Source organism: Amblyomma mixtum, chromosome 3 (assembly GCF_055824585.1).
Source record: "Amblyomma mixtum isolate Tamu chromosome 3, ASM5582458v1, whole genome shotgun sequence".
In the NCBI taxonomy this organism is placed as follows: Eukaryota; Metazoa; Arthropoda; class Arachnida; order Ixodida; family Ixodidae; genus Amblyomma; species Amblyomma mixtum.
In genome coordinates this window covers 39,734,528-39,758,371 of record NC_143014.1, presented here as the reverse complement: position 1 = coordinate 39,758,371, position 23,844 = coordinate 39,734,528, and the positions used below count along the sequence as shown (strand labels likewise).

The 23,844-nt window shown below is 49.0% G+C and overlaps 1 non-coding gene and 1 pseudogene across 1 annotated transcript; one reads left to right on the top strand and one right to left on the bottom strand.

Moving 5' to 3' along the window:
• Positions 1 to 1,767: 1,767 nt before the first annotated feature.
• LOC149349793 (importin-7-like) lies at positions 1,768 to 2,147 on the bottom strand (annotated as a pseudogene).
• An 8,609-nt stretch (positions 2,148 to 10,756) lies between these two features.
• TRNAL-UAA (transfer RNA leucine (anticodon UAA)) lies at positions 10,757 to 10,840 on the top strand. The gene has a single exon. It is a non-coding gene; the product is annotated as a tRNA-Leu (tRNA).
• Positions 10,841 to 23,844: the final 13,004 nt, after the last annotated feature.

Genomic DNA, 23,844 nt, shown 5'->3' with positions numbered 1-23,844 from the left:
ACACTGCAAGTTCGTAAGGCATAAAAAGCTGCCACGCTTTCAAAGATTCAAGGAATGTTTCTTTGGTCATCTCGTGAGGATATTATGCCTTCATAAAGAAATAAAATTTATCTCTCATAGGGTGTATTTTACATCAATCTTTGCTATACCGCATTTCTTCGGTGCGTACGTCCTTAAAGTCACTGTTCAGCAATGCTTTTACTGCATCTGTCACACTTATTGCGAGCTATCGATTATATGAGCAGGTGCCCCTTTGCATAAGCTTTTATGACCAGGATACCCGTTGGCATGGCAGCACTGGGTGTATCTGTTGCTGTAGCAATCGCTCGGGCGGACGTGGTTACTGCGACAAGCCTATTTTTCTCAATATTTTCTTTCGCATCTATTTCTTTCAATGGCCTTCCATATCCACGCGGCAGTGATAGTGGCGCAGTTGGAGGTAGTCATTAGACGTTTTTAAGGCGAAAGAATTTATTGCCTCATCGTTGTCTACAAAACGCTGTGAGCAGAAGCTTGTCAGTTGAGGTGTCATGCTTTTGACGGGTATCCACCGAGATATGTGAGACAGTTACTGCGCAATTTCCTGTCCTCAAATACAATTTTCATTTTCATCATTACGGCCCCTCTTTCTCTTTCTTCTTTCACTCCCACTTCGTCTCTTCCTCTATAAACGATTGACGGGTGTCCACCGCGATATTTGGGGCAGTTACTACGTAATTTGCTTTCCTCAAATACAATTTTGATTTTCTTCATTACAGGCCCTCTTTCTCTTTCTTCTTTCACTCCCACTTCCTTCCTTCCTCTACGGTGCGGTTCAGGTGTCCACCGAGATGAAAGATAATTACTGCTCTATTTCCTTTCCTCAAAAAACGTTGCGTTCCAAGAGGAAGGCATCGCGCCGAACGGGTGGTGGCGTTCCGTGGACTCCCTGGCAGCGCTACAACACGCTGTCGCGTTCCACTCCTAAAGGCGAAGCTTAAGCGTCATTAATTAGCAGTTAATTTGTATTTAGTTATTAATCAGTAATTGACCATTGATTAGCAATTTGTCATTGCTTAGTAATTAGTCATCCATTGAGTGTGACGTCATCCAGCGGTGATCTCACTAGTGCCACAGAGGCAGTCAAAGTGGTGCGGAGAACGCTTTCGCCTCTAAGCACTTTAGACAGTCAAAGTGCCCGCCAAATTGGTCAGCATACCGAATAGGTATTCTCGTATACATATACCAGTTTTAGCCGACGCCTCCTGCGCACGCGCAATGGCCCCGCCCAGTTAACTCCGCGTGCGTAGGAGACCTCCAGGAAAACCGGTGTACGTCTCCGCTAATACCTCTCAGGTACGCACTGAAGAACGGACAGAAGTCTGTAGGCAAAGAAAGGTGAAATGTAGCACAAAACACAATTCCTAAATTAAAAAGAGAGCATACAAATACTTGGCAGCGTCGTGCAGATTGTGTTCATTATTCAATCGATATTACAATGAATGAGCATGCGCAGTGGCACCGTGAACGCCACCACAGGGGCCGGAGTCCGTGAACGCGGCAGTTCCATGTAGTCGCGCCTGCTAGCCGCTTGTCGAACCGCGACACCATGGTCCAGCGGGAGTGTGGAGGCCTTCTCTGCATGGAAAATATGTCATCGGAACATCAGCCCGCGCAAGGAAAGGCGGAACGCTAAAAAAAGCTACAGCGAACAGAATAAAAATGAAGCAAGAAAAAGGAAAATGATATAAACAAAGAATATACGCACGCTGGTACATATAGTGGGGCTTACAGAAGATTGTGCCACCAGAGCTGGACGATGGGGGCACCGTCTGGTTCTGGAACACGTATCCACCACCCTTCTCGATCCGGCTCGACTCTGCAGCGGCCTTGCTCTGGCCGGCCAGCACGTTGACCTCGTGTGTGGACCGCTGCTGCTCGATGGGCTGCGGGCCCGACGACAGCGCACCAAACCACATCGGGTCCGTGTTCTGGATGCCTTGCATGACCTCCTTGGATACCTGGTGTTCTTCGACAAGGCGCTCCTCTTCGTCGAGGAACGTCGTGGTAAACTCCGTGCCACGCTCTGACTCCTTGACAGAGGGTGGCGGAAACGGCGCGCCACGCAATTCTTCCCGGACACTGCTGGCCCTGGTCGTCAGACTCATTCTAGCCCGAATTGAACACATCTTCTTCTTCTTCACCTCTTTATAATGGCACATACCCACGTGGGGGGATTGGCCAAGGTATAGTGGTATACATAAGGAAATTTTCATAGGATTACGACAAAATATCGGAGCCAAGCGTGAATTTTGAAAAATGTATTCATGAAAAACGACAGAAGAATATTTGAAGTGAAATAACGAAGAACATTTTGGCGAGAATGATGATAATATAAAAAAAAAACTCCGAGACTTTTAAAGGAGTTAGCAAATCAACCTAGCAGTTGCAATTATGTAATCATGGAGATTCCCACAAATTGAACCCAATGCAAATCCTTTCGCGCTCGCTCCTAACGATAACAACACTGGCAGAGATAACGGGAGCCCTAACCTGGAGAGAGGGACCTCCAGGTAAATCTTTCTCTGAAGTGCGAACTTTGGACAGGAGAGCAAGAAATGGTCCACAGATTCAACGTCCCCGCATGAGTCAGATAGGTTTGTCGGAGACCACCCACATCTGCATAGGTATAAATTCAAACTGGGAATCCTGCACCGCAGTCGCGTCATTGATACCTCACACTGCCTGGTTTTACACGAACGGATGTTCCATTTATACGCTAAGGGCTGATAATCAGTAGTATTTAGTAAGGGATCGCGTAACCTGGCTGATATGTGTTGGAACCGCTGAAACCTGGAGATCGCCAGCAGACTGAAATTCGGGACGGGATGCGTTACTGACCCGTCAAGAGCTGACCTTGCTAAATAATCAGCCACCTCGTTGGAATGAACGCCTGCATGACCAGAAACCTAGTCAAAACGGACCTCCTTTAAAGTGGACGGGACAAAAAATCGCAGGAAGCGGCACAAAAAATCTTTTTGGGAAGTTTCAAGGGAGGCTAAAACTGACAAACAATCAGCCAGGATGATAACGTGAGACACATGACACGGAATTTTGTGCAGGGCCATTCCAAGAGCCAAAAAATTACGAGGAACTTTAGCGGCTAAAGTGGTGAAAGGCGAAAGCCTGAGTGCTGCATTCTGCTACGCGATTGTTCACTTCACATTTTGTTGGTGCATTAGTTAACTGCCAATTAATGACTCTTAAGCTTCGCCTTTAGGAGTGGAACGCGACAGCGTTTTGTAGCGCTGCCACGGAGTCCAAGGAACGCCACCACCCGTTCGGCGCGATGCGTTGCCCTTTGAACGCAACGCTTTTTGAGCAAAGGAAATGGGGCTGTAATTCTCTGTCATCTCGGTGGACACCTGAGCCGCACCTTACAGGAAGGGAGGAAGTGTGAGTGAAAGAAGAAAGAGGGACCATGAAGAAAATGAAAATTGTATTTGAGGAAGGGAAATTACGCATTAACTGTCTCACATATCTCAGTAGACATTAGTCGAAAATTATATTTGAGGAAAGGAAGTTGCGCAGTAACTGTCTCACATATTTCGGTGGACACCCGTCAAAATGCGCGCGCGGCGACATACGACAATTTGGACCAATCAGAAACGCGGACAAATACGCCTTGTTCGTCGGTAAATTGGTTTTTGAGGAAAGGAAATGTACGAGTATCTGTCTCTCATATCTCGGTGAACGCCTGAACCTCGCCGTAACGGGAAGGGAGGAAGATGGGAGTGAACGAAGACACCGTATTCACTAGACGCGCCTTTGTTCATTTCATACCATCGAGCTGGCATGGCGGTTCTCGATCATTCGCATCAACACTTCAGTGCTCCTGTCTCGAAACCCCCGGATGCTTGACCTATCGCGCGCATTAAGAACACAATTGAAGTCGCCTAATACAATGAGCCGCCTCTCCGTACAAAGGCGCTCTTGGAGGCTGTGGAAAAAGGCAACCCTTTCCTCAACCACATTCGGCGCGTACACAGTAACAATGCGCCACTCATTGCCGTTCAGACAAAAATCAAGCACAATACACCGGCCATACACACACGAAAAATAAGCCTGCACCTCTAGCCCCGGCATCTTCTTTACAAAAAGCACGCATCCACCCGATGTTCCCACTGCTTGACTGACGACAGCATAAAATCTAGTCGTGAAACGTCGCACCATGCTGTCGGTTCCTTCGTTGCCGTCCACTTTCGTCTCCTGCACGGCCAATACATCTATCTCGCGCTCCGTAATAAGTCGGTACACCTGACTTGTTTTTTCCTTGCCGCCAGACCCCTCACATTCAATGTAGCGACTCTAAAGGCGGGAGGCGGGAGGAACCAACAGCATGGTGCTTACCTTCCACGTCTAGCGCGCCGCTAGACGCCACTGTGGCCGCCGGTATCATCCGGCGCAAGAACATCAGTCTGCTCGAGTAGGACCTTGCCTGCGGAGGAGTACCGTTTGTCAGCCGCATGGTGTGAGGATGTGGATTGAGGATGTGGCTGAACTTATTGAGGGTGCGCGGACAGTGCAGTTCACTCATTTTCAGGGCTCAAGCCATGCACGGCTGGACCGCATTTACGCATCAGTCGACCTTGCCCCTGTTTGCAACCATTATGAAGTTGTGGGAGTCTCCTTCTCAGACCACTGTTTAGTTGAGTGCTGCCTGGGAAGTGTGAACCGAAGCAAGGCATTTTCGTGGGAAATGTGGAAGCTAAACAGCACGCATCTTCAAGACGAAATCTACTACAGAGCAGTAAAGGATGAAATAGGTAAAATAAACCCGCGCAAGAACCTGAAGATTTGGCAACAGTGTGAGTTAAGTAAAGAATCTTTAAAAATCAAAGCAATAGAAAGGGCGACATGTATCCGTTATAAGGAAAAACAAGACGAAGCTGAGCTAAGGGCACTGCTTCAAACGCTCATGAAGCAGGAATGCAAAGAGCCTGGGAAATGGATAGAAGATGTCAGGAAAACAAAACAAAAGATAGAGCTTATGGAAGAACGGCGTTATCGCGGAGCACTAGTGAGCGCAAGGGCGGAAGACACAGCTGCTGGCGAAGCGCCATCGAAACGTGCTCTTGGTTTAGAAAAAGCGCGCGCTGAAAGAAATCACATCGATAAAATAGAATGGGGGGGGGTATCTTATCGGCAGACACTGACCACATCAAAGAAGCCTTTAATGAATACTACCAGAGGCATTTTTCATCGACTCCTGTAGACGCAGTAGCCTTTACGCATCAGTTTCTTGGTGCAATGCCACGGCTTGACGAAGAAAGCAAAAAGAAAATGGAACTAACAATAACTCACAGCGAGGTTGAGCACGCGATAGATCAGTTAAACCTAGGAAAATCACCAGGACCAGATGGATTCAGTGCGGCATTTTATAAAGAATTTAAGCACGAAATTGCCCCAGTGCTGTGTACAATTTTCAATGAAGCCTATAAAATAAACGTATTGCCTCCGTCTTTTGGGATCTCCCATACAGTGCTCATACCTAAAACGGATGATATAGAGAAGTTACAATTGGTTACAGCGTATCGACCCATAGCACTCACTAATGTGGACTACGAAATTTTTATGAAGGTATTGGCGCGTAGACTGCAGACAGTGATATCGGATATTGTTGGACCCCACCAGACATGTGGAATCAAAGGGCGCTCAATTTTTTCCAACATTCACAAAGCGCGCAGTGTGCTTGAAAGCTGTGACGACACCAATGGGCGAGTAGCGATGCTTCAGATTGACATTTGATTGTGAGCAGGTGCCCCTTTGATTGTGTTTCTCATGAAATTTTGTTTACCGTTTTAGACCATGTGAACGTCGGTTCAGTTATCCGTAAGGGTGTAGCCCTGGCGTATCGAAACTGCACGACGAGACTGATTGTTAACAAGAGTTTGGGGGCCCCCATTAGCGTGCAGCGTTCGGTGCGTCAGGGCTGCCCCCTCAGCCCTCTCTTGTTTTGTATTTACATTGAAACGCTGTGCATGAAAATCATAGAAAACAATAGTATTAATGGCTTTAGGTTACAAGCAGCTGAAGTTAAGCTGCTGGCCTATGCAGATGACGTTGCAGTATTTACGGTTGATCAGGGGAGCATAAGTGAAGCTGTCGGGTGTGTACGCGCGTTCAGCGAAGTCACAGGTAGCGGGGTTAACTGGTCCAAGTGCCTTGGCCTCTGGCATGGATGGTGGCCATCCCACCCGGACCATTTCGCCAACGTACCGTGGGCGACGACCCCGGGCAAGTATCTGGGCGTTCCGCTCGATGCTTATCGCGATAGCGAGGACTATTGGAAAGAGCAAATTAAAGACGCAAGTGACCGAGCTGGGAAATGGAAAGGCACCAGCCTTTCAATTTTCGCCAGAGCTACAGTCTGCAATCTTTTTTTTATTAGCAAACTCTGGTATGTGATGCAGGTTTTGCATTGCTCGCGTGTGAACGTTCAGAAGCTACACAGGATTTTTGCAGTTTTCATATGGGCGTCCGAATGGGAACGTTGTAGCAGAACGAACCTGTTCCGGAGGGTAAAAGATGGGGGGCTAGGGCTAGGGCACCTCTTTTTAAGGCAGCTGGTGAACCGTTTTTTGTTTTTTCGCGACGTCACAGTCCCGTTCTTGCGCACCGTGTGCCAAGTGAAGTTGCGGCGATTGCTGCCGGAGTTTGTGGTATCCACAGAAGAGCTCTCTGGTGGAACTTTTGGTTACTACAAAGAGATTGTAGCAAGCGTTCGGTTTCTTTCGGCACGTTTTTCCACCGATTATTTGTGGAAAAGCAAAAGGAAAAAGTTGTACAATGATCTTTGTGATATTGTTTTCCCAGAGCCCATGTACAGGGCCTTGTACAGTGGAGGCCCGGGAGGGGATGTTTTAAAAAGGGTGAAGAAAATGCAGGTGCCACCAGGAGTAAAGACTTTCTTTTTTAAGTTACATACCGGGACGTTACCAGTTAAAAAGTTTCTAGAGGGAAAGGATTTCTTTTTACCGTGGGGATCGAACTGCTTAATTTGTAAACAGCCTGAAACAATAGACCATGTTTTTTTGCACTGCTGGGAAGGGGTTTATTTTTGGGACGTGTTACAAAGGACCATAAAGAAAGAGCTACCACTTGACGCGCACGGAATTCGCTATTTAAGCACTGATAATGAGGATGGGGTACCTTTTGATCTCATAATGCTCTTGGGCCTCCACTGTATATGGCGCTCCAGAATGGCAGGCTACCATTGTGACAAAGACGCACGACCGGCCCGAATTTATTTTCGGGAAAGCATGGACTGGTTTCTTGCAATCCAAAAAGCAGCTGCGGAGACTCCCGAGTGGCTCTCAAGACTAGAGCCGTTGTGTATGTTGCGGGAATTTTAAGCTGACGAAGCCAGTCTCGTGCTGGCTGACCACGACAGTGTCGTATGTATATAGCGTTATGTGTATTTTTGTTGTGCAATGTCATGAGCCAAAGACAGGCAATAAAGAAAAAAAAAAAGAGCTGGCATGGCGGAGTGGTAGCGTGCTCGACTCGCACTCCGGAGACCGGGGTTCGATTCCCAAGCTCAGCCAATTTCTTACTGAGTTTTATTTATTTATCTGGTCTGGCTAGAAAGATTAATTAGACTAATTGGTTAATTAAGCAATAACTAAACACAGTCAAACTTACTTGGAGAATCACTATACGATCCCTTTAATTAGTTGCATGGTTAGTAGCCAAAGTACAATTGGCCCCGTTTGAAATTCGCGCACTGTGACGTCACGACCGTTTCGACCAATTGAAAAGCTTGACATTTCTGTCGACAGCTCCTGCTTACAACGATGAGGCATTAAAGGCTTCCGCCTTAAAATTCCGCAAAGAATATAGGGATATAATCTGGGATGCGGACAGAATAGCTCCATGCCAAATCCTGCGAAAAGATGCCAACTGCTGCTTTTTGGCAGCTGACGGAGGCATCAGTAGAAAGCACCACGTGTGAAATTTTGTTATGCATACCTGCTGCATTCATTTTTACACCTACTGTTTTGTACTGTTCTTTTTTGTTCTGTGCGAATGTGTTTTTCTTTTCTACTCCAATTACTATCGCTCATTGTTGGTGACTTCTTGAGTATTATTTTCTGCCTGATCAGTGTTTGTGTAATTGCTTATGTTGAATTCCTGTCCCACTGTGCTTTATGTACCACTGTTCTCACTGATATGTCACTCTGCACCATCTGCACCGACGTGTAAAGCGGGTGTTAGGCCTCGTCAGGAGACACTGTAGTCTCCTTTAGCCTCTCCCCGCGGACACCATGTATTGTTGTCCGAAATAAAATGAACTGAATTGAATTGAATTGATGGGGGAATTCCGCTATATGACCAGAAAGAATGCCGTTAAAAATGTTTGTGGGCATGTGTTTCGGATGAGATGGGAAGATGTGGTCAAAATGGAATTCCACTGCTGCCGGTGTGTCGTCAACCCACTGCAAAGAACTGAGATCAACACCAATCGGTGTTAAAAGTTTCTGCGTTAAGGTAATTTGTGGCATTTGATATCGTGGCCAATGATGGTAAAAAAATAAGGCCTGCTGAGAAACAAAAATAGGAGTACTGACATTAGTCATCGGGTCCAACGACCTGAGGAACGTTCGCGCCGTGAGTATTTGAAAGCGGGAAATTAAATCGGGCATACTGGCTTCGAAATAAAGCAGGGCGTTTGAAACTGGTTTTGGGAGACCAAGGCAGAGACGTAGAGCACGCCTTTCCAGTAAGATTAAGGGTTGAACCTTGAAGTTTGCGCTACCAGAGAACAAAATGCAACCGAATTCAAGTATAGGTCTTACATAAGCTTTGTATAGTAACAATAATGTGTCGCGGCGCATCCCAAACCTTTTATTGGCGATTCGTGTCAGCCGGCCTAGAGCGCGTTCTCCTTTACGCACGTTGTTCTTTATATGAAGGCTCCAATCTAAGGTTGGATAGTAAGTAACACCTAGATATGTAACAGATTCCACTTGTGGAATCAGATTAGAGTGATGGGCTAATTAAATGTGCAAAGGCGTGTCTGGAGGAAATACCAGTATGCCACATTTGTTAACATTCAAGGATGAATTAATACGGCGCAACCAAACTCCAAGAGCATCCAAATATCCCTGCAGAATCTGGTAAAGGGAATGGATATCCGTGGCCGAGGCGTAAAAAGCTATGTCATCTGCATACACAAAAGCTGTTATATCAGGACGGATGGGGATGTCACTGACCAAAATATTAAAAAGCAGCGGTGATAGTACCGAACTTTGCGGCACTCCTCTTGATTGATGATAAGTATTAGAACATAGGGTACCCTCTGCGCAGTAAAAGTATCTGTCCTTTAGAAATTCAGATATCCATGCATAAATGTAGGTTGGAGGATGTAACTGCGCAAGTCTGTTAAGTAAAATAGTATGTTCTACACTATCATAGGTTTTTGCAACATCAAGAGTCACCAAAGCTGAAACTTCTCTTCTGCGTATCGAGAGCCGGATTCTACTCTCTAGATCCACATGCGCGGTCCATATAGAGCATCCGCGACGAAAGCCAACCTGTGCAGAGCTAAGGCCATCAACATCCTGAACATGTTTTGTGAGACGACTGTGCACTACCCTTTCAATTAATTTGACTAAATTTGAAGTTAGCGCAATTGTCCGAATATTATCTAAGACGCACCCTTTACCTGCATCTTTCCTCAATAAAATCTAACACACACCTAACAGCCCGGCCTTCGTCGTCTTCTACGCTCGCCTTGGGCTCCGGGCTTCGACGGTAGTCGTCTTCCTCTTTCAGCCTCTGTCTCCGGATCCCCGAGGCGCGGAATAATAAAGGCGAGGCGAATAATCAAGCTGGGTTCCTGCTCTCTGCTTGACAGCACAGCTCCGTTCCTCGGCCTCGATAGCCACATTTCCGCAGGGCTCGCGCTTTTTCCCTCGGCGCGAAAATACCGAAAAAGACCATCTCTAAAGATCTGTTGCACTATAATATGCCCTTCGAAATAATATCAGGGTCCATTTAAGCTCGGTCGCGCTCAGCGCTTCGACGAGGAGGAGGCAGCAGGGAGAGGACAGGCGGATCCATTCCCGCAGTGCACAATGTAACTCACCAAGTATGTGAAATCTCAGCTGGACAGATACATGTACGCATGTACACCTGCACAGAGTGAATATATGGTCATAAAAGCCGACACATCGTTGTCAGGATGGCCGAGCAAAACATCCCAGTAGAACACCGCATCCCAACAATCGAGGAACACGTGTTCTACCGTCTCCGGTTTTCTACACAGGAGACAGTTCGAGCCCCAAGGAACAAAAAGGCCCTTTTCCTCTAGCCATGTTTTTACTGGTAGCGTTCCTGTGTGTAATTTAAAAAACCCTAAAAGAACCCTAAAAAAGGACTTGCCATTGACACCGCGCGGAATTCGGTACTTGACCACTGAAAGTGATGTTGCACAGTATGACCAGATTATGTTATTGGGCCTTCACAGCATTTGGAGGAGTAGAATGGCTGTCAGACATTGTGACTTGGATGCACGATCGGTATGTGGTTATTTTGTGGAACATGTGCATAAGTTGAGAGAAGTCTTGAAGCAACAAGATTGTGCGGATGATGTATTGAGTCTGATGGACCAACTTGTGTTAATGAAAGTCCATTAGACACGGTTGTCTGCCAAGGGGCACGACAACTACGATATTTTATTGATGTATTCATTCATGCAATAAAGAAAAAAAAAGTCAGGATGGCCGAGCGGTCTAAGGCGCCAGATTTAAGCTCTGGTCCTCGAAAGAAGGCGTGGGTTCGAACCCCACTTCTGACAATATCCCTTTTTGTACGTGCAGCATGCTAATACACGTTTCTATTATGCAGCCCTGTCCTGTTTTTTTTTCTTTCCCCTACAGTTGGATACAACTTAATAATGGAGCAGCCAGATGAGGCACCCCACAGCACGGTGTCAGGACGGAAAATTCGCTGACCCGTCGCGCCTAGCCCTGGGCCGGTGTTGGCGCTGCCACCAGTTGTTGGCGAAGATGGGACGGTTCGGAGCCGTTGCTAGCTCGTTGCTGCTGCTGCTCGCTTGACGGAACCGTGGTCAAGCTTCGACACCCGTTCCCACCACCACCACCAGGACAGGAGTGCCGCCAAGTCAAAGAGTTAAGGTGATGGGAGGAAGATTACAAGAGCGTTTATTTACATCTTTTTACAAGCATAAGAGACTGAACTGAGGTTGAAGTGAGAGCTCTAGTGAGGCTCTATGGGAGGCTTGAAGTGAGCTCTGTAGTGGGAGGCTTGAAGTGAGCTGCTCTGCCGCATTCGTTCTCGACATTTATACTGTTCGCATTCCCTAAATTCCCTAGGTTGAGGACGCCCACGCCGGGGTGGGAGGGGCCCAGATCACAAACAACACAAACTTGTGCGCACAAACACACCACTGCACTTAGGGCCACGCCCCCGTCACATGTGGAGTCTGAGGGAAAGAAGGTTGTCGAGGTAGCGTTGACTGCGGTAGGTAATGGCCTCCGGCCAGTCGAAGGTTTCTGCGGGTCACCGACATCTGCTGATAATCAAAGACACCCGCCGCTCGAGGCCGGAAAGCGAGGTCACGAAAAAGCCGAAAGTGGTTCCTCGTGCTTGGGTCGGAGATGATGCCCGCCGGCCTGTTGCGGTGCTTGGCACCCCACAGAGCCACACGAAACGTGGCCCTTTGTTCCCCGGCATGGCCACGGCAAATGGGGAAGATAACGTTCGTCTCACCGAGGCGGCGGCGGCGTTCTACACGTGCAGGCACTTTGTGAAGGGGGTCTGGTTTTGATCCTGCACTCCAACCGGGCAAACTCCGTAATTGAAGCCAGCTGTCACCTGGGTCCTCTCAGTGCGTGCGGTCCATGGCGGCAGGCCCGAAAGCAATCACACTCAAGCTGCTCGCAGCCATACACAGAAGCAGGCGTGCTGGCGGCCACCCGGCGAGACTTGACGTCGATCTTAATAGCTCCTCCGCGGCCCGGAAAATCTCGAATGGCCAGCGTTCCCCACCGCTGGGCAGGAAGAGATGGGCTCGCGTCCACGTTGATATCTTGGCTTGCAACATCAACTCCCAAGGCAAACCCAAAACACCAAACCACCAACAAAGGAAAGCACAGATGGGACGTTCCAAACAACAAAGCACCGCTCCACGCGCAAGCGCTTGGAATTCACTCAAGACCCACCAGGCTTCCTTTTAATTCCAAACAAAATCCTGCTCCAGAATACTGACCCCTCAATTTTGCCCGAATTTAGGGTCAAAGCGAGCGTCCGCGTCACATCTGAGGTCGCCAAAGACAGACTGCCACGTTGTACGATAAGCGGTGGTGTGTCAAAGCCTACAAATCTTGAATAGAAACTCCATTCCTTATCAATCAAGCTCTGATCCCCTATACCACCCGAATATCGAAAGTCTGCTGAAAATTTTGGCCCACGCTCAATTTAATCCTCTGGCTCTCCTCAAAGAACCTTGATCGCTCGAGACTGAGAGTCAACTGCTCCAGTTAAACTCACAAAAATGCGACTGCTCATCAAAATCGGTACTCCTTCCAGTACTGGCGCAGAATTTCTCTTAAACTCATTGTGTCAGGCACCATAACCTATACACAAGCTGCTACAAGCGTTCTCCACAAAATTCTGCACCTTCACATCATTCGGTTAATCTCCGAATACCGCAATCGGATAACTAACCACGCGCCAGTAAACAAGAGTACACAGATATGCACAACTACGCGCACTTTCTTTGCCTTCGCAAGGCATTAGCTACACTTCCGTTAATATAGCAGCAACATCTTGGTATCTCAACCAAGTCTGACACGTCTGAGTCTACTATCGATACAACAGAAACCTGTGCCAACCTTCAAACACAGCAAAACTTCAATGCTCTGAACGGTTCCAACTATGCAAACAGCACATCGTCTACTCGGGAATCTTCGCTACACTCCTTTAAGTGCCCTTATTTATCGGTAGCATGGCAAATTGAACTCTCATTTCTAACTCAGACTTTAATCTTTCTAAATTTTAAGTGAAAACACAGTAACTTCCGATCAGTCTAGCTCAAAACAAAGTAGCCTTTCCTTTTTTGATTTCGCACACACAGAAAAGTAACAAAAAACACAGCTACTTCGAATGGCTACGCGGAGGTGAAAGCTGACTCACCTCCGCCGCGTTGAAGTGATTAGCCCTTCAGACGCGCCCGCTGGGGTCGCGCCCTAACTGATAGTACTGCTGTCATTTCGTGACAAATGGCCACCGAAAAAAGCCATCTACGACTCCCTCTGTCGTCTCCGCGCCCCCTCGACACCCTCAGAAAGCCTTGGTAGCGCCTGCAAAGTCGAGAACCGGCTCTTGGCGACGCACAGCGACCAGTGCGAGAAGCTGTTCTTTGTTCTCGCCCCCAGCACGAAGCTCGGCTACCCTTTCGCCCTGCGCGCTTCCCGGAATCCAGTGCCGCAAGTGAAGGACGCATCCTTCTTTTCAATTGCGCGCGGTGAACATGCCTGCGTGCGGGGTCTCTGTTTCTCAATCCCTGTGCTCGCATGCGCTGACGGTCGCGCAACCTAGCGCATTCCGGTCTCTTGGGCCGCTTTGCCTTTTCCCTTGCCGCCTTCTTGTCAGGTACGGGTTGTCTGGGTTTTCCCGCAGGCCGATGCCCTTTGAAAAAACCCCCTTTTGCTCTGCTTGGAAGATGCATTCTTCCCTTTCTGTTACTGCGGTCCGGTTTACAACAATACCCGCGGGTCGCCTGACCAGTAACTTTAGCCCCAAACTTGCGAGCTCTAATGCGGGAAGGCTTTTCTTTCCCTTCTGCCGCATTTCCACCTGTGACAACATTATCACCTGTCCGCGCGCCTGAATTTAGGGCCTGACATTTCAACCGTTTCTTTTTGGTTCTTGCCCTTTTCCTTTTTCGCTTTGAACTTTCCGCGTGCACCGCCTGAACCAAGACTGTTTCCTCCAGCCCTTGACATGACTTGCCTGATCCTTCCTTAGGCGGCAAATTGACCTCTTTTCCTTCGCAACAGATGGTCATCTCTAAAGAACTGACAGACGGACCTTCAGCTGCCCCGGAAATGAGCAGTTCGCTCCCCTGAAGGTAGTCCTCTGCAGCTGGCTTATCGCTCTCAGTGCTTTCCTCTGAAACGCACTGCTCATCTATAATCGGGCTCTCGTCCTTTGTCTCAGCATGGCGTTCAATACTGCGTTCTAACCCAACAGCAGCTTCACACTCTTGATACGCCAGCTTCGCCGAGGTAGCCACAACCCTGGCTTCGTCACTGTCACCGCAGTGACGCCTCAAATCGGAGTTGCCACGATTCACAATTCCTAAAGGGTTCCCCTTTGTTTCCATGTCGAAACCTCTGCCTTTGGGGAAATTACCCCTTTGACACCCGTGCCGGTTAATCGCCTGTACAGGCCCCTTTCTAGCGTCCTCACGCTTAACCAAATCGGCCACGGTTTCTACTCTCACTGCACAGCCTCTCTTCGGAGCTCTCTCTATTCTAAACCGCGGGTGCCGGTTAGACTCCGTTTCTCGGCCCTTATTCGCAGGTTTGCGACTACCTGACTGGGCGACGGTCTGTTTAGCTAGCTTGGGAAGTCTCTCTTGGCTCGGCTTTGTCCGACGCCATCCATGCCCTCTCCACTCGTTTTCTCAACGAGCTCTCGCGGAGTTACACTTAGCTAACTCGGAGACGGTCTCTGTAGCCTCTCTATTTTGGCCGTGCTCTGTCGTGTGCCATCCACGCCGGTTTTGCACCATTTCGCAATCCTGTATTATGGCGTCATGTCTCTCTAACTCGGCGATGGACTGGAACATTGAAGGTCATATCTGGACGGAGATAGCGTCACTCATTGCTACTTCGTTCCCATTAAGACCACTGAGCATTGCGAGCCGCCTTTTCTCAGCCTCGAGTTTAAGCTCTTCTAGCTCCGCTGCTAGCTTCTCCATACGCTCCTGGTGCTGTGCCTCTCGTTCCTCTCTTTCCGCTTCCTCAGCTCTTTTACGCTCCTGTTCTTTTGCCCACCTGTGCGTATTATCCCAAGCAATTTCAAAATCATCTTCTTCCGTTTCAAAACTTTTGATTGCCTGGATAATATCCGAATCTTTCGCTCTTTCCTCCACATCCGCACTTAACTCATCGCACAAGAACAACAATTCTGTCCTCGACAACCTCGTCAGGTCCACGGTCGCTGCTTTTAAATATTGGCTTTGCTCGCTCATGGTTAACCTCAGCAACTACCCCTGTGCTACAGACATACAAACACCGATCAACCAGCAGTTCAAATTATTAACCCAGAATTTGAATCCTGGAGGACCCAAAGCAAAAACCAAACACTCACCCGCAGATGCAGCACCATGTCACCAGGTTCATCACACCGCTGCCAACCAGTTGTTGGGTCTGCCACCCGTTGTTGGCGAAGATGGGACGGTTCGGAGCCGTTGCTAGCTCGTTGCTGCTGCTGCTCGCTTGACGGAACCGTGGTCAAGCTTCGACACCCGTTCCCACCACCACCACCAGGACAGGAGTGCCGCCAAGTCAGAGTTAAGGTGATGGGAGGAAGATTACAAGAGCGTTTATTTACATCTTTTTACAAGCATAAGAAACTGAACTGAGGTTCAAGTGAGAGCTCTAGTGAGGCTCTATGGGAGGCTTGAAGAGAGGCTTGAAGTGAGCTCTGTAGTGGGAGGCTTGAAGTGAGCTGCTCTGCCGCATTCGTTCTCGACATTTATACTGTTCGCCTTCCCTAAATTCCCTAGGTTGAGGACGCCCACGCCGGGGTGGGAGGGGCCCAGATCACAAACAACACAAACTTGTGCGCACAAACACACCACTGCACTTAGGGCCACGCCCCCGTCACATGTGGAGTCTGAGGGAAAGAAGGTTGTCGAGGTAGCGTTGACTGCGGTAGGTGATGGCTTCCGGCCAGTCGAAGGTTTCTGCGGGTCACCGACATCTGCTGATAATCAAAGACACCCGCCGCTCGAGGCCGGAAAGCGAGGTCACGAAAAAGCCGAAAGTGGTTCCTCGTGCTTGGGTCGGAGATGATGCCCGCCGGCCTGTAGCGGTGCTTGGCACGCCACAGAGCCACACGAAACGTGGCCCTTTGTTCCCCGGCATGGCCACGGCAAATGGGGAAGATAACGTTCGTCTCCCCGAGGCGGCGGCGGCGTTCTACACGTGCAGGCACTTTGTGTAGGGGGTCTGGTTTTGATCCTGCACTCCAACCGGGCAAACTCCGTAATTGAAGCCAGCTGTCACCTGGGTCCTCTCAGTGCGTGCGGTCCATGGCGGCAGGCCCGAAAGCAATCACACTCAAGCTGCTCGCAGCCATACACAGAAGCAGGCGTGCTGGCGGCCACCCGGCGAGACTTGTTGACGTCGATCTTAATACCGGGCTTGAAGTTGCGGGTCCGGAAGGAGCTTCATTCGATTCTTCTGCAGTTGTCGGTTCCAAGATCGTTGTGTGTGTTCCCAAAATCACACCTGCAGGCTTTGAGAAACGCCACTGAGGTAAAGAATATTGATTTAGCCGACGTCGTGTCTTTTCGCACATACTATGCACTAAACAGTCCTGTTTTGATTTTCGTCTCCACTGAACAGCAGCCATGAATTCTACCTTTGAAATCATGTTCATTAAAGAAAAACAAATGCTCCGGCTAAAAGGACGTTTTAGTATTTAGACACCACGCGCCGTAAAATATGACTGCAGATTAGAAACCTAAAGGTAACTAGAAGTAGTTTTTACGCGTGCGTCTGGCCCTCTTCATTTAATTCTCGCAACTTTCAAGCGGCCTCAAAGATGACATCCCAGTTGAAAACACCGTGCGGCCGGACCCGCCTCATCCTCACTTCTTTTTATATTTAGCAAACGAATTTCTTTAAGCTTTTTAGCGATTTCAGCGCATTTTCTGAACCCTTTATAACTTGCCTATAATACGAATCTCCTCCCATACAGTGAGCAATTTACCTCTTGGGCTGCTGCGGCAACGGTCCCGAGCGCACTCCGAGCTTGGCGGACCGGACCAAGTACAGCAAAGTGATAACTTAGAGGGCCCTGGATTCAAGTCGCGGGCCTGGGCTGGGCTCGGGCCTCAGGATTAAGCCTCTACAGTCCTCTACTCCAGCCATTGACGTTGGTCGATTTTCATAAAGTAGCGGTTAATCCGCGGTCAATCCCCTGCCATGTTATAGCGTGACCAGGGATTAACCGCGACTCCATGAAAATCAGTCGAAGCCATTGGCGGGCGGGCCTCCTTTGAAGGGCATCTGCCGCTTCGTTCTTGAGTTGTACCCTACTACAGCCTAGCCCGTTTATAACGAAGCCACTTATAGCGAAATAGCGGTTATAACGAAGAGAATTCAATTTCCCATTCCCATTTTTGCATTTTCAATACATTTTGGGTCCGGTTTTAACGAAGTAAATAAGTGCGCGTCAGCGGATATAACGAAGAGATTTAATACCAACCGAAAAAAAATCTGCCAATCAACACATTTTTGCGTCCTTGAGGTGATTTTTTCCGCGAAAATAAGAGCAAAATTCGGCTGACGGCGTCCTTTCGTGGCGTCGTCTGCTCTCCTGCGGAGCGAAAGGTTGCTTCACTGCAGCGCATGGCACGCGGCCTCGTGTTGCGTCGTCCTTGAACGGCGTCACGGCGTAGAGCGGTAGAGCACGCCGCGCAGGGGAAAAATGTAAAAAAGAACAGAGACGATTTTTTTTTTTTTTCGATGACGTCGCAGAGAGCGGCCGTCTTGGCCAATCGCGGTTCTCTATTTCTGCCAGGCAGTCGGCGCCACGGCTGGACTGCAGTCTGCAGGAGGTGTGCCAGCGCGCGCTTTGTTTTATGTCGGTGCCGCGGTGCGCAAGGCAGGGAGAAAGCGCGGCAGCATTGTGCATGTTGGAAGCATTGTGCATGTTGGAAGCATGGCTCATTTTTATCGTTATCGCGGATCCTTGTATGCTGTTGTATGGATGTTGTATGCGTTGTAGGGGACGCTGGACGACTTCTTTCAGCGGCAATAAATCGGTATGCCGATGTTAGCATTTTTTTTCGTAGTCCGTATATAACGAAATAGCGGATATAGCGAAGTGATTTGCGATTCCCGCCGACTTCGTTATAACCGGGCTAGACTGTATATAGTTTCCGTTTTTCGCGCGTTGGTAATACCGTCATACGCCGAAAACACACTGGCCCAACTGTCGCCAAAGATTAAATCGCAAGCACGGCGAGGAACCTCCACAATTCTTTCAACCGTGACAGCTGCCAGTGATGCCGCCGTAGGATTCCAACTATCTGTGGCCTGTGGTGACATGACGTCACCGCTCCCGCACTTCATACCCCGAGGGATGGCTCATTGGCTTTGGTGTCCCGCTACTGATGCCAAGGTCGCGGGTTCGATCCCCGCTGTGCCGGTCGCATTTCGATGGGGGCGAAACCCGGAAACGCCCGCGTGCCGTGCGATACCAGAGCGAATCCATCAACCACAGTTGGTCGAAATTAATCCAGAGCCCTCCGCTATACGGTGTCCCTCGCACACTAAACGCCAATACACCTATCTGAGAGTAAAGTGGGAGTAAAGTTGTCCTCTAGCGCACGCCCTTCTTTATAGGGTGTGCTTAGAGGACAACTTTACTTCCTTTTTACACCTTGCCGTTTACAGTGTGCACATTCCCCATGTGTCGCTTTGGGACGTTAATAAATTTTTCCTCCTTCACTTTCTCACCCACTTAATGGAGCCGGTAGACCATCGCTTTCGTGCCATTAAGAATCTCGCTCATGGCGTCAGCACAAACGAGCACGGACATTTGAGCTGAGGTGAAGGGAACGATCGAAACAGAGGGCGCTTAACACTGCTTACGTGCTTTGAACGCGAAAGCATTGTCTCATCGTGAGCTCTGTTGCTAGGTTAATTGAATATTCCTTCCTTTCTAATGACACACATACTCATTAGCATATAGTCGCAAGGAAGCGCATACCCTAGATACGCCTCTGTTCGCGAGGCAAGTCGATTCTATAGGATGATCACGGAGTCGCAAGTCGCGATTTCGGAATCCATTCGGTTTTGTGGCCTATGGGTTGCGTGCTCGGCACGCTATCTGAAGGTCCTTGGTTCCATTCCCAGCACCTTGGCAGGAAATTTTTTCCTTCGCTGTAGGCATCGATATATCTCATGGTTTAGTGCTGACTTCACGCGAGAGCATGGTGACATCACTGGGGAATTTTGCGCCATGCACGCGCGACGGACGCTGGCTTTCGTGCTGATCGGACGTAAGTTTTCGCGTTAATATACGCAAAAGCGTGCGCAATAAATCGCGAAGAAGCGTTTAGCGTCCCGTCACAGCGTCGTATACGCTGTCGCGCTACACTTTGGCGATCACGCGGCATTGATTGTTGTCATGTAATATGCAATTCGAAGTGAATATTGCACAAAGACAGGCATCTGCGTTGTCTTCCTTAGTGATCACATAGTACAAATATTCTAGACTGTCGACGGTACGTCTTCTCTGCTGGTGAGCTGCACTGCGCGAATCACCGTACTACATCGATGTTTGCACCCTGATACACTCAGCTGTCGCTGTAAGACAAATTGCGCGATAGCGTATTGTGCCCACCGGTTTCCTCAAACGGGTACCAGCTTTCCCCCATCTAATACTCGGCTTTGCTGGGTCGCGGGCTTGAGAAAGGAGCCTGTACCTTCAAATCCCGCCACTGTATGAGCTACTAATCGGCGCAAAAAAACAAAAAAAGGAATAAGTGCCCGTATTTCTTTTCCCCCATACAACGGCCAACTGGAACGACTTCTCTCGCCCAACGCCGTGCTCCATACCAGCACTCTTCACTCTAAAAACACCATCGAATAATAAAGGTAGAAAAACATCCGTTAATGCTGTGTGATACAGTATAACTCACGAAATCAAGTAATAAATCTTATGACGAGATTTGTGTCGTACAAAAAATATATAGGCAACTATATGAACTGTTTGAAAACATTGCGACAACACGCTCTCCGGCTTCAAGGACGTCCATTTTGGGGGCTAAAGGGGAGGGCAAGGAAGCGGACCACTGATGTCCCCCCGCGCCCTCGACTTTCTCTTCCACCGAACTACGACAATGAACGACGACAGAGCACTTCATTTCCTGCAACATCAGGAGTCACGCTGGCACTGCGCAATCAGGGCACGGGGGAAGCGATGCCAACGTTCTGGAAAACACCGAAGACGACTGCACAGCGACCGTAGTCCTCAAAAAGGAGCAGCAAAATATTGGTAACAAGATGTGTATGGCCGGGATAGGGAAACTTCCCGTTGTTACTCAATGCACGTCCACGGAGGGTATTCGAAACACAGTACACGAGAAAGATAGAAAAAAATGGTAATGGGAGATACCTTAGCATATCACATTTGCTAATGACATTATACCCTGCTGAGTAGCCCACAGTTTGAATTGCAGCAGATAGCTGAAGACTTCAGTTAAAAGTCAGAATGGTAGGGGTGAAAACTAGTACGAAGAAAACTAATGCGTGCAATGCGCAGCAGTCTGGCGAATCTAGCTCTACAAAAATTGCAGTTCTAGCTCTACAGCTAACACTTTCGAAAAATCCCCTAGATAGCATGATCAAAATAGAGAAAGCACATATTCTCGGGAACAAACTGTCAGCCGCGGCGGATGCCAATCATTTTCAAAGCATGCTTATGAGCTAATTAACTCAAATTTACAAAACAACGTTTTACTCAGCACAGTCTAGTGGTTACGGCCATTGGCGAATGCGCAGCTATGGACCAGACGACGTTATAAACTCTTTCTCTAAAGTCCTCCATCGCGAGGAAATCTGGAGCTTCTTTTTTTTTTTTTTTGCCCCCAAGATTGAAACAGAGCGCATGAGCTGCGCTGGAAGTTCAGAGCAAACTCTATTCCTTGATGACGCGTTGCAATCCTCGAAGCACCCAATTCGAACCGTCCGCGTTCTTGTACCATGACATGCACTTTCCTTTGCTCCACTGCTATCCTTTCTCTTGCACCAGGCGACGAAGAAAAAGAAAGCCCATGCCCTGGTACAACAGAGCAGGCAGTTCGAATTAGGCTCCGCAGGCAGTGCAACACGACACCACCAGACGTTACGTCTGCACTGAATTCTCTGCACTGTTTCGGTTTTGTGCAGCCGACCCAAGTGCAGATTTGGGGCGTGTGCATAAATCAGGCGCTCACGGGCGCAGGCAGACTACTCCGGAACTGCGATTAGCATCCACCACAAGAAAGAGTGGGAGAGTAGCGTGGATGAAAGAGCAAAAGCTGCCTGCAGCAGCTGGCTCCGCGGCTGTGTGCCGATCGGCTGCTCAGCCCAAAGGTCGCGGTTGCGATCTCGGCCGTGGCGGCAGCATTTTGAGATCGGTTGAGGGGGGCGTCCTTAATTGAATAACAGCTAATTTAGCCGGCGTTTAAATCCGCCGACTTGCTACTCTGCATGGGGAAGGGATTCGGGGAGATAAAGATGCAAAGAGATGTAAGTCAGTCAGTCAGTCCACGAAAAAATCGCCTTGGCCAGGCCACGTAATACGCACAATAAAGAACCGATGTTCTCTTAGCGTGACGACGTAGAAACCAACGGAACCAAAATGTAGTCGACGGCAGCAGAGGTTTAAGTGGAGTAATCAGGTTTTATTTTGGTGCAGGGTAGTCCTGGCTGGCGCAACGCAGGGGTAATTAGTAACCACGGCCACAACTACGCTTTTCTCCAGCCAGGCGGTGGTGAAACATTCCAGCGGATACAGAGCCACCCGAAGCCGTCCCCATCTTAAACTTGCAAGCGTGGTCGAACGGGCTATAGTTGGTAGTTCATATTAGGAAAAAACAGCGGAGCCTCAAGAAACGGACTGAGCAAGACAGGACGACATCGCTTAAACGACGGCCGCTATCCCTTGGGCAGCGGCGGCGTCTTCAGCCAGCTGGAGGAGTTTGACATGTGTCCTCGGGTGGAGGCTGAGCATTGGAGCCTTCCAATGATCAGAGCCGGTAATGAGTGAATCGCGGGTAGGGACTGCGGAAATCCCGGTGAATGTAACCTGGATGACAACCACTGCAATGACGACGACGATCAATATCAGATGAGAACATCTGGCTCACAGTGTTAAGCACACAGTAAAGAAGAAACCACCGTCTTCCAAGCAAAGCTCGCTGGCATTGTACTATACCTACGCTCTATTTTTGGCCTCGGACAGAAAACCCTGTACGTGACGGCCACCGAGGTACGCGGATAGAGGCGCTGAATGCTGGTTTGTTTGTTTGTTTGTTTGTTTGTTTGTTTGTTTGTTTGTTTGTTTGTTTGTTTTATGGGGTTTAACGTCCCAACGCGACTGAGGCTATGAGAGACGCCGTAGTGGAGGGCTCCGGAAATTTCGACCACCTGGGGTTCTTTAACGTGCACTGACACCGCACAGTACACGGGCCTCGAATTTCTCCTCCAAAGAAATTCAACCGCCGCGGCCGGGATCGAACCCGCGTCTTTCGGGCCAGCAGCTGAGCACCATAGCCACTGAGCCACCGCGGCGGCTGAATGCTGGTTTAGTTTTTTGATATATGGGGTTTGACGTCCCAAAGCGACTAAGGCTATGAGCGGCCCCATAGTGAAGGGCTCCTGAAATTTCGACCACCTGGGGTTCTTTAACGTGTACTGACATCACACAGTACACGGACCGCTAGAATTCTGTCTCCATCGAAATTCAACTTCCGCGGCCGGGATCGAGCCCGCGTCTTTCGTGTCTGGAGTCGAGCACCATAACACTCAGCCACCGCGGCGGCTAGAGGCGCTGAATGTGTATCTACGTTAAAAGTACATCTTGCGCCTCCTTCTGCCGAAGCAACTCGCTCTGTAGAATGGCGAGCTCTGCCTCCTTGGATCTCGCGATATTAAATTTACAAGGACACGACATATAAAAAGGAAAACGCGGCTTTTCACCTCAGCGTTTTACAATCGCGCGCGCTTTCTTGTTCACGGCATCAGTATACACAAACACGGTTGTCTCGACCCGCTGTGCGAAACTTTCACGCCCACCTCCATAGTGCCGACGTCCACCTGTGAAAGTGTACACTCAAAGTACGAGCCAGTACAGTCAGCATCACGTGACCTTACCGTCTCGAGAGCGCCCGCTTTCCTGATCGCCTAGACAAGTATTCTCAGCCGGCAAGTCAGCGCGCGAATGTTTGGCTATGAATGTTCCTCGTAGAGATCCAATTCAAGAACGAAGCGATTAATGCCCCTCAAAGGTGGCCCTCAAGCCGATGGTCGCGACGTCGTGCTTAATCCCCTTGCACCTGTTTGCCTGACATCACGGGAGCTTGCATATATGGAAGGTCTAGATGTGGATGGTGTATATTTAGGTATATAAAGCTTTACGAATCGCGCACAAACACAGGCGAGTGTGGGCAACCGCAGACAACAGAAATAACTCCAAAAACAAAGGCATATAAAATTTAGCACAAGTGAGTCTCTCCAACACATAAAGTGATACATCGCGAATGGCTCTGAAGGCAAAACATTAGGAAGAGAACTTTATCAAACCTATGAGCGCACTGTGATCTTAGGCAGTGAAACAGATTGTCGTAGTGCAGAGCACTGCTGAATCAACCGCAGCTAGTGTCAGCAAGCGACAGTGCAGTAGTCAAATGAAAATTAGGAACGTTCTCCTTCCACCTTCTCCGCTATTCAGTTATTGATGGGAACCGGTATTACAATGAATGAGCATGCGCAGTGGCGCCGTGGGCGCCACCACAGGGGCAGGAGTCCGCGAAGGCGGCACTTCCAT